This window comes from Rattus norvegicus, chromosome 1 (assembly GCF_036323735.1).
Source record: "Rattus norvegicus strain BN/NHsdMcwi chromosome 1, GRCr8, whole genome shotgun sequence".
NCBI classification, from domain to species: Eukaryota; Metazoa; Chordata; class Mammalia; order Rodentia; family Muridae; genus Rattus; species Rattus norvegicus.
In genome coordinates, this window is record NC_086019.1 from 124196773 (window position 1) to 124207952 (window position 11180).

The window sequence follows — 11180 nt, forward strand, 5'->3', positions numbered from 1 at the left end:
GACTGGACCAGAAAAGAAATTCCTCTTGTCACATAATAGTCAAAGAACCAAATGCACAAAATAAAGAAAAAGTATTAAAAGCAGTAAGGGGAAAAGGTCAAGTAACATATAAAGGCAGACCTATCAGAATCACACCAGACTTCTCACCAGAGACTATGAAAGCTAGAAGATCCTGGAAAGATGTCATACAGACCATAAGAGAACACAAATGCCAGCCCAGGTTACTGTATCCAGCAAAACTCTCAATTAACATAGATGGAGAAACCAAGATATTCCATGACAAAACCAAATTTACACAATATCTTTTACAAACCCAGCCCTACAAAGGATAATAAATGGTAAAGCCCAACACAAGTAGGCAAGCTACACCGTAGAAAAAGCAAGAAACCAATCACTTTGCAACAAAACAAAGAGAAGACAAGCACACAACCATAATCTCACCTCAAATTGGAAGATAACAGGAAGCAACAATCACTATTCCTTAATATCTTTCAATATCAATGGACTCAGTTCCCCAATAAAAAGACACAGATTAACAAACCCGGGAAAGGGAATAACATTTGAAATGTAAATAAGAATTGCCCATCTAATAAAGATGGGAAAAAGGCATACAGTGATCTATGAATTTTAATTTTATGTGTATGTTCGTGTTTTTTTTTTTTTTTTTTGGTTTGGTTTAGTTTTGCCTATAGGTTGGTTTGTGTACCTCATGCATTTGGTGTCTGCATTGGTCATCAAAAGAGAGTATATCCTTTTCATCCTGAGAAAAGATGGCTTTTTTTTCAGATCAAGCTCTCAAACTTCATTTCTGGGAAGGGGCTTACAAAGACAAGCAAGCAAGCAGGAAGGCCATGCAGGGCCCAAGACCAATTCATGATGGTCACCATCACCCCAAACTCCCCCATTGTTCTTTGGTTCCTGTAACCCTAAACCATAAATTGCAGGTGTACTGATGAGAACATCTAACTGGTTAGGTTTCTCAGAGGGTGTAAGTGGACTTGACATTCCTGAAACATACCTGAGACAGAGGGTGTATAAGTGGGCTTGGCTACTGGCATAAGTATCCAAAGTTTTTTGAGCCAAGGAACTCAAAGACATGAATTAGTGCATATAGCTTCTGCAAATTATTTCCTCAATTTGCTGTCAGACATACGTGGGCAATTGCCAGCCTTCATTACTCTTACGCTAACATTAATTGGTACAATAAGCTAGACTCAGGGTGTCACAAATGGCTCCTGGAGTTAAGGTGTAATCAGTCCCTTAGTTGATTTTATTTAAACAAAAAGAGCAATACTGAATTTCGAGAAACTATGTCTAATACATTTTGTATTTGTACTCTCTACATTTCATGGTTTTTAGTTATTTCCTAACGAGGAAGGAAATTTCACTTCACCGTAAAGTTAATGAAGTTCAGATATAATTTTTTTGTTACCAAGAATACAACCTAAGCCTGGTCAGCCTTGATGATAGGACTGTCGTGACAGTTTGCTGCTAAGGTCTGAGCACGATTTAGATGAGCAAGTGAATAGCATAACATTTTTCTCCAGAGAATAGCTGAGGTTTTGGGCTTGAACAACAGAAAGTCATGGGGTATTTATGTACAGAAAGATAATCCGCAATGTATGTTTACAGCCATCCTATTAGCCACATAAATTCAACAGGCTTACAATATCAAAAGTGAAGTTCAAGCTTTTTTCCTCTTCAGTTTGGTGCTATTAATTCATACAGATAGAAAACATTTTTTTTCTTTTGATTCCCTCAATGTTTTATCACACAGCATTACCTGATCTGGAGTTCCCACAGACTGTTGTACTATCTAGGGCACAGTGCACACAGATGGCATGTAAATGTACCTTAGTTTAATTTGATACACAGCTCTGCCTTCATAACTGTCTCTTCATGAAAAGTAAATTGTAGAATGTGGGATTTGTATCTAAAACTTCACCAGAAACTTTTTTGAGAGATGGGGCACTATTGGCTGTGTGCTGGAGCCTGATAAGTTGGGTAACAGGGCGTAGGAGGTATCCACATCTATGCATCCCCCAATCTCAAAACATGAGATAAACCACAAAGGAAATTTTTACACCATGGGAATTTGCAAATTCTACCAACAAGGTTTTTAAAGACTTTCCCCTCAGACCATTGTCTGTTAAAAATTTGTAATATATCTTTTTTTCTCCATCTTTACTAAAATGGGTATTTCTTATTTATATTTCAATTGTTATTAAATTTCTCGGTTTACAGGCCGACATCCTCCTAACCCATCCCCATCCTCTTCGCATTACCACCCTCCCTGCAACATACCCTTACACTTGAGTTTCAGTCTTGGCAGGACAATGGGCTTCCCCTTCCACTGGTGCCCTTACTAGGCTATTCACTATTACCTATGCAGATGGAGCCTAGGGTCAGTCCATGTATAGTCTTTGGGTAGTGTCTTATTACCTGGAAGCTATGGTTCGTTGGCATTGTTGTTCATATGGGGTCTCAAGCCCCTCAAGCTCTTTCAATCCTTCCTAAGAATCCTTCAACGAGGGTCCCAATCTCAGTTCAGTGGTTTGCTGCTGGCATTCGCCTATGTATTTTCTGTATTCTGGCTGTGTCTCTCAGGAGAGATCTACATCTGGTTCAGGTTGGACTGCACTTCTTTGCTTCACCCATCTTATCTAATTGCGTGGATGTATATATATGAGCCACATGTGGGGCTGCCTCTGTTCTAAACTTTGCCTCACTATTCCCTGCCAAGGGTATTCTTGTTCCCCTTTTAAAGAAGGAGTGAAGCATTCTCATTTTGGTCATCCTTCTTGAGTTTCATGTGTTCTGTGCATCTAGTGTAATTCAAGCATTTGGGCTAATATGCACTTATCAATGAGCGCATACCACTGGTGTTTTTCTGTGATTGGGTTACCTCACTCAGCATGATATTTTCCAGTTACATCCTTTGTCTATGAATATCATAAAGTCACTGTTTTTAATACCTGAGTAATATTCCATTGTGTAGATCTACCACATTTTCTGTATCCATTCTTCTGTTGAAGCGCATCTGGTTTCTTTCCAGCTTCTGCTATCATAAATAAGGCTGCTATGAACATAGTGGAGTATGTGTCTTTGTTATATGTTGGGGCATCTTTTGGGTATATGCCCAAGAGAGGTATAGCTTGGACCTCATGTAGTTCATTGTCCAATTTTCTGAAGAACCTCCAGACTGATTTCCAGAATGGTTGTACCAGTCTGCAAGCCCACCAACAATGGAGGAGTGTTGCTCTTTCTCCACATCCTCGCCAGCATTTGTTGTCACCTGAGTTTTTGATCTGAGCCATTCTCACTGGTGTGAAGTGAAATCTCAGGGTTCTTTTGGTTTGCATTTCCCTTATGACTAAAGATGTTGAACATTTCTTTAGGTGTTTCTCAGCTATTCGGCATTCCTCAGCTGTGAGTTCTTTGTTTAGCTCTGAAACCCATTTTTAACTGGGTTATTTATCTCCCTGCAGTCTGACTCCTTAGTTCATCAGCCTGTTTCTTAGGCAACCTTTTTTTCAAACATTTTTATTCTTGAAGGTAACTATTTTCAGACACAGCTTTCCTACAATCTCCCTTTTTACAGTAACCCTTCTTCTATATTACAGAAATAATACAGACTAAAGAAGCAGATTTTTTAAAAAAATTATAGTGCAGATCAAAACCAAGAATTCTCAATAAGAAAACATGAAAATCTGATAAACATTTAAAGAAATGTTTAATACACTTTGAAATCAGGTAAATCAAAAGAAAACTAGTTTGTGGTTTCATTTTCCATGTTGAGAATGGCTAAGAACAACAAAATATGTGAAATCACATGCTACCTGTTATGTAGAGTAAGAAAATCTCTCATAAATTGTTTGTGGGAATGGAAACTTACACTGCTACTATGAAAATCAGTGTGGCAGTTCATCAGGAAGACAAAACTCAGTCTTTATGCTCCAGTTTGAACCAGCTTAGCAAGAAACCCAAATTGTGATTCATCCCAACACAGAGACAACTTGATCAACTATGTTCATCGTTTTTCTCTTCCAAAGAGACATAAATTACAGGCAATCAAGATGATCCTCAACTGAAAATTGATAAATTCAATACTCTAACACAATTACATATTACTCAACCATTAAAAGCGATAGAATCATAAAATGTGCAGGCTGATTTATTGATCTGGGAAAATATTCTATTACAGGTAACTCAGACTCCAATTCTTGTTGTACTGTGTAGAGAACATGAGTCTTAATGTATCCAGTCAATTTCTACAATGAAACAACATCCTTCAGCCTTAAAGCTTTTCTTTCTTGCCATTTCTTTGTCCCAGATCAGCGTTGGGAACTATTATCTATTGTCCTTCCCAAGGACAGCAAAGTTCTTCTCCCACATGAAAGTGAAGTAGGAAGACTGCAATAGCAAACGAATTGAGGGTGAATCTATATAGCTGTTATCTGCCAGACAGTCCAATCCCTCAGACCCTGGTCCTGGTTACCATTTCCTACCTTAGATGTCATATTTTTTATCCCAGATGAAGCTGACAGAAAATTAAAACCCAGATCTTCATCTACACATCAGCACTGTGGTTAGAACATTTGAACCAGCATATTCATGCTTCTCTTTCTGACTTTCTATGGGAGAAAAATGATTAGCTTGTACCAGCGTCTGTTATTGTTCCAGAAAAGTCAAATCCCTATGTCCACAACAAATGCCATCTACGAAGAAACAGAACCTTCCCTTCTTACACACTCAAGTCATTTTCTACATTATATTTATTTGCTGGCACTGCTGACTTTGTATTCAAAACCTTAGGAATAATTCAGTCCAAGAGTTGTCTGAATCTAGACATCTCAGGAATAATTTCTCCATCTAGCTGGAAGGTAAACCAAGCTCAGGGAAACAACTCCTCTCTTGGTTCTGCTGCTATTTCCTCTTGTCTGTTAACCAGAGAATTAGAATGTAAAGAAGGAAGTTATCTATTATTTAATCTAAGATATACATGTTGTAAAATTATTTCTCATAATGTTTAATTGACTTCATGCAATTGGCCCACACCTCTCTTTCATTGTCATTTTGAGTTACAGACCAAATTTCCATGATGAGTCCTGAACATCAAGGTTAAAAGTTGAAGAACGGCTGTGAGAGGAGATCTGAATGCCCGACTTGACCCTGTGAGAGAGAGACCCAACCGCCTGGTCAGGTGGGCACTCCTGAGGCTGCAGAGCGGAAGAGACCACCAACACTGCTCACCCCTGCCCACATCCCTGGCCCAAGAGGAAACTGTATAAGGCCTCTGGGCTCCCGTGGGGGAGGGCCCAGGAGCGGCAGGACCCCTGCCAGAGACCGCCGGACCCTGACAACAATGCCAACCAACCAGAGCATTCAGGGACTAAGCCACTACACAAAGACTATACATGGACTGACCCTGGACTTTGACCTCATAGGTAGCAATGAATATCCTAGTAAGAGCACCAGTGGAAGGGGAAGCCCTTGGTCCTCCCAAGACTGAACCCCCAGGGATCATGATTGTTGAGGGGAGGGCGGTAATGGAGGGAGGATGGGGAGGGGGAACACCAATAGGGAAGGGGTGGGGCAGGGGCTATAGGGATGTTGGCCTGGAAACCAGGAAGGGGAATAACAATTGAAATGTAAATAAGAAATACTCAAGTTAATAAAGATTTAAAAAAAAAAGCTTTCAAGGGGGTTAAATATAAGGTTCAAGATCAGCTAGTTGCCAAAGCACCTTTTCTTCACTATCTTCAGACTTTTTTTTTCCTTTAAGGTACTTATCCCAGGCATACCTTTCTATTCACTACCCCTTTCACAATGCCCCTTCTACATTACAGAAATGGGTCAAAATCAGGATCAATAGTTCTATAGTAACATATCTACATATATGTATCTAAGGTTTGCAGGCATACCTTTCCCCTCACTACCCCTTTCACAATGCCCCTTTTACATTACAAAAATGTATCAAAATCAGGGTCCATAGTTGTATAGAAACATATCTACATATATGTATCTTTTCTCTATTAGTCTTTATAATTATGCTTCATCTGTCTGAGGACATGTTAATTTAGGACAGAGCTGTATGTAACAGTTGTATGTGAGAGCCTGGATACTCATCTAAGTGTCTCCTGATTTTTCGTGGGAACAGAAACAGTTATGGAACCATGCTTGGAAAATCTTTTACAAGCTGTAACATCTACCCTCCCCAAGATATTAGTTGTGTGGCTGAGAGTATAGTTCAAGTATAGTTCAGTATAAAAAATAGTTATTTGTAGAAATCCAAAGAAATCATTAGAATTATGAACTACAGCTAATAGATGAGGTTAGATATTCCCACACAATTATTGTATTTTTGGAGTCCATCATATTCCTATCTGATTTCCAGAAGACTAGGCTGACGGTCTCTCTGAGAGTCAACAGCTACTGATTCTTCCTTCTTATTATAACTTTCCATGGAGTTAGAAACAAGCAACATAAACAGATATATAACGAACTGATCCTTACATATGTAGTGAGCTTTCACATACATCATTGACATGCACTCATAGCTAATTTGATGATGACTATTATTTTTAAAAAGATGTGCTATGGGGTTTGGGGATTTAGCTCAGTGGTAGAGCACTTGCCTAGCAAGCGCAAGGCCCTGGGTTCAGTCCCAGCTCCGAAAAAAAGAAAAGAAAAAAAAAAGAAAAAAGAAAAATATGTGATATGTCAATGTTCACTTCCATATCATATTTTACTACACAACCATGATAGGAAGAGAAAATCCTGAATCAAGTAGTGCCTGCAGAGGATGCAGTCCTAGAGATGGTGCATTATCCACAAGGAGATTTCTAGAGCCACAATGGCAAGGAGAATCTAATTGGGGAAAAGAGATAATAGTCAGAAAGATCAACACGATAGTGACCCATGCCATGATGTGTAGATAACTCTTAACTGGCACTATTTAGCATGAGGGTAATAATGATTTCTCACATCTGGAGTGGCAATACTGATACAAATCACACTAGAGTTTTGCTAAGCCATAATGTCTGAATTGATATTGGTTCTTGGGGAGCTGAAAAGAGGTAAAACTAGACAGGATACATACTCCATAGTTTAAGAAAACAAGACTTTGGAAGAAGAATCACTCCAAGTGCTTGGTACAGGGCAGTCTGATTTTACATCCCCATTTCTTAAACTCTGCTGGTGCTCCTGCCTCTACAGGACTGAATGACTAGCATCTACACCTCCTACACCTGTTGATTTCTTGTAGTTGATGCTATGAAATTGATTACTTAATCCAAGCTCAATAATCTTGAATAATTCATAATCTTGCCTTGCCTATTGAAGAGCCACCATTCAAAAATCCCTCAGTAATAGTGTTCTCCTCAACTATTTTTCCAAATTCTTAAACTGTTCGGAATAATATAAGCAATAAGTCAATAATTATTTCATGCAAGATTCTAAGTGGCTTTTCGAATAGATGTTGAAAAGCACCGTGGAATCTCCTAGTTCCCATATCGCTACTCTTTTGAACTCTGACTCTGGGTATTCTCTTTATTTCTTCTAGAAATGTTTTACTAATAGAATTGTCTCATTTCACACTGTTCATTTCTGCTTTATCTATACTCTTATGTCTTTCCATGTCTGCCTCACTCTGTCATTGATGTAATATACATATACATATATATGTATATGTATATATACATATATATAGATAGATAGAGATAGATAGATAGAGATAGATAGAGTTAAAGATAAATAGATAGAGATATAGATATGGTTATAGATATAGATATATCAACAAAAGGGAAGGAGAAAGAAAGTAGAATTACTAAAATAGGAACTATGTTAGAGCAAGAACCTTAAAATACAGGTAGGAAATACTGTCCTTTTGATTTAGCTAGCATGGCTGTTGCAATATAAGGCCAAAAGAAATCTTAGATAGAACGTTTGCAAAAACAAGTGGGTTAAAAATTCCAACAATGCAAGGTAGAGTAGTTATATATACAGTTTTTTTTTTATAAATGCTGATTGACTAGTTTATAAATACAGGAAAGAAAGTCACATTTGTTGGAGTTTGGGTTGTTCTTCATAGGATGCCAATATGCCAGTGAATGATTCCACAACCATTTCTAAAGACAGAATATTTATGGAACATTATGGGTTAAAATCAAATTAATGAGTAATTAAATATTAAATCCGAGCCTACTGCTCATGGAAGTATTTTGGATGGTGTCTCCATGGCTTAGAGCAGGAAAGGGCTTTAGATATATATCAGTGGAAGAGTGGTAATATAACATATGTTAAAAAAAAAAACAGGTTCAGAGTTGGGTATTTAGCTCAGTGGTAGAGCGCTTCCCTAGCAAGCACAAGGCCCTGGGTTCGGTCCCCAGCTCTGAAAAAAACAAAACAAAACAAAAACAAAAACAGGTTCTATAAAAGATGGATAAATGATATGGAGAGGTCAAATAAGTGAATCTGATTATTATATGCATTATGACAGATTTGGTCTTCTAGAAAACCCTAATGTATGCATAGTTTTTTTTTTTAATGAAAGTTGCTGAGGTCAGGGTTCAAAAACTATTGTGAAATCACTAATATGCACTAATGTTAAAACTTCCCCTCTAGTTTGAGCATATTTACACCCATTTATAAAAATCATACTAAGTAAGTCTTATTAGCAGCTTTATTGTTCCCAGATTGTACATTAAAAAATAAACATGTCTGCTCTTCATGTTTTAAATCATCTGCTAGTCCTTCTAGGTCAGAAGGCAGATATGAATCATGAACAAGGCTGAGGTGTGAATTTTAGTATCAGTATACAGGTCGTTCAATGTTAATGTGCTTGTTCTTTTTTCATTCCTGATCATTAAAAATGAATTTTATTAAAAAATGAGTTAAAGAATTAACACAAATATTTTATACATACATGCAAAATAACAAGTCTCAAATAATTGAAAACATTTCATTTTAGAGGTAATACAATAGCTTCCCAATCAGAGATTGATATTGCCATTGGCATATGAATACCATATAAGTATCACACATAGGGAATACAGGAATGAAAAAATCAAGCATATGAGTGTTCCAAGACTACTCTGGCATTGAAAAGAGTTAAGTTTTACTTCAGGTGTTATTGCATAGCTGATCTAGACACACAATGAAAGAAATTTTGGTCAGAAATTCAATCATATAAAAAGGAATATGGAGTCCAATATAGAAAGAGAGCTCACATGTCCCTTAGCTGTGGGATCTGGATTCTGACTCCCTACACGGGTGTTTGGACACCACCAATACACCAGCAGGGTAAAATCTGAGACAAAGAGCTTTTAACTTTGTGGCATGATAATCCTGCTATACTCCAGAATGGAAGGGGAAGGAAGCATCTGGGACAAATGCTATAATTCCCACAGCTTCTCTTGAGGTGTCCAGGGGCCACACATTTACCTGGTCCATGGTCTGTGTTTTCCTTCACACCATGAGAGTACTGCGGCACAGGAAACATGAAGAGTAAAATGGGGCCAGAGATGAGTAGAATCCAGTCCAGTTGGGAATTTATGCCGAGAGTTTGAGAGGTTGTGGACAGATGAGAGAACCCTGACTTTGGGAATCATAATGCCATGGCTGTTTGAGGCAAAGGCCTTCCCTGTAGCAACCTCTAACGAAGAAGCTCTCTGTAATGATCTTAGCTTATCGATATGTCTTTAGTGAGGAGTAGTTACAAATCAACACACTTTGTTTTTGGTGAACCAAAGATTTTATAATTTTGGAGATGAGTGTGAGAAATATATATGAAGGGAAAATTACTGGCTGAAAGATAAGACTATTGAAATATTTCATTAGCATGGAGAGGTATTATAGGTGCTGCATTTTTGACTGACTTCCCATGTTGTTCTCAGTTGGGGATCATGGTTATGCATCATAGAGTAGGCATGGAGAGCAGGGAAGGGGTAGCTCCATTCTGATCATCTAAGATTTCTGAGATTCCTAATATTCAAGCATGTCCACCTCACATATTCCTATGCCTATTTGGCAGTTTAAACCATGTGACTACACTTAACGACAAGACCCCTATTCAGAAATGTGACCAAATCTGGACAATATAGGAAACTACAGATATAAACAGAAATACTAACGCACATTGAATAAACTAAACCAAAGAGAATTACAAATTGTGGAGAGATGTAAAGTACTAAGTAAATGTCTTATAAAGGAAAACATTACATTGCGTCAAATCCCATAGATTTCAAAAGCTTTCCTTGGCTGAAGAACAGTAGGATAATAAAGGCTTGAAATGTTAGTAGTTTGAGGGCTGATAGTATACTCCAAAAACTGTCAACTACAGCCTCCTCTTAGGAGGATACCTGCTACCTCAGAATGCTCCCCAGAACAGTATTCCTTTCTAGATTTTTATAAATGTGTATCCTTGTTCTGCTGTAAACAGTATATCCTTTCCTTACACCAGATGTTTAAGATAAACTCATTAGGATAGCAACAGCATACAATTCTCCTTCAGAAGTATAGCCCTCTCAATCCCAACTTGTATATTCATATGTCTGTCTCTTCCTCATTCACTTGGTCCACCATTTGCTTCAAGGCAAAGCACGTAAAAAGATATAGTTGTGATATGACTTACAAGTGTAAGAAGCCTGTGTATTACACCAATTTTTATTTATTCAACACAGATTACAGAGAAGAAAGCAATCACATAGGTGACACTATCCTGCACAAACACTGCAGAGATATCCCATCAAAAAATATATATTTTACCAGGTGTACTCACAAGTTTCTGGTGACTACTAAACCTTAACCTCATTCTCCAACTCATGAATACCAGTAAAATCCTACCTCTAAATTATCAACGCCCACAAGTTGCACAAAGACCAAAAGTACATTGACAATAATAAAAAATGTAAATGTCACTTTTATTTCCTCAGATGAAGGGATTAGAATCGAGCCCTACCCATCCTGTACAAACACATGACTTGGGTTGAGCCCACAGCACTTCTTTCTCTGTTCTATCCCTAGACCTATGTCTTGAAAGTTGAAGCCTCCATATAATCTAATATTCCAAGTTGATTCATTTACTCTGGCTATTTAGGCTTCTGACTGAATTGCTCTGTACAACATCTTATTAAATGTGTTAGTATGTTCTAATCTTTTGGCTCACTCTCATTCTCTAT

At 37.8% G+C, this 11180-nt stretch overlaps 1 long non-coding RNA gene across 1 annotated transcript in view; it reads right to left on the minus strand.

Annotated features, from left to right (window-relative positions):
• LOC102555866 (uncharacterized) overlaps positions 1 to 7531 on the minus strand; it is a 104096-nt gene extending 96565 nt beyond the window's left edge. Inside the window, exon 1 of the long non-coding RNA XR_010060327.1 lies at positions 4509 to 7531. This is a non-coding gene — a long non-coding RNA (uncharacterized LOC102555866). The remainder of the gene's footprint in view (positions 1 to 4508) is intronic.
• Between the last annotated feature and the right edge of the window lie 3649 nt (positions 7532 to 11180).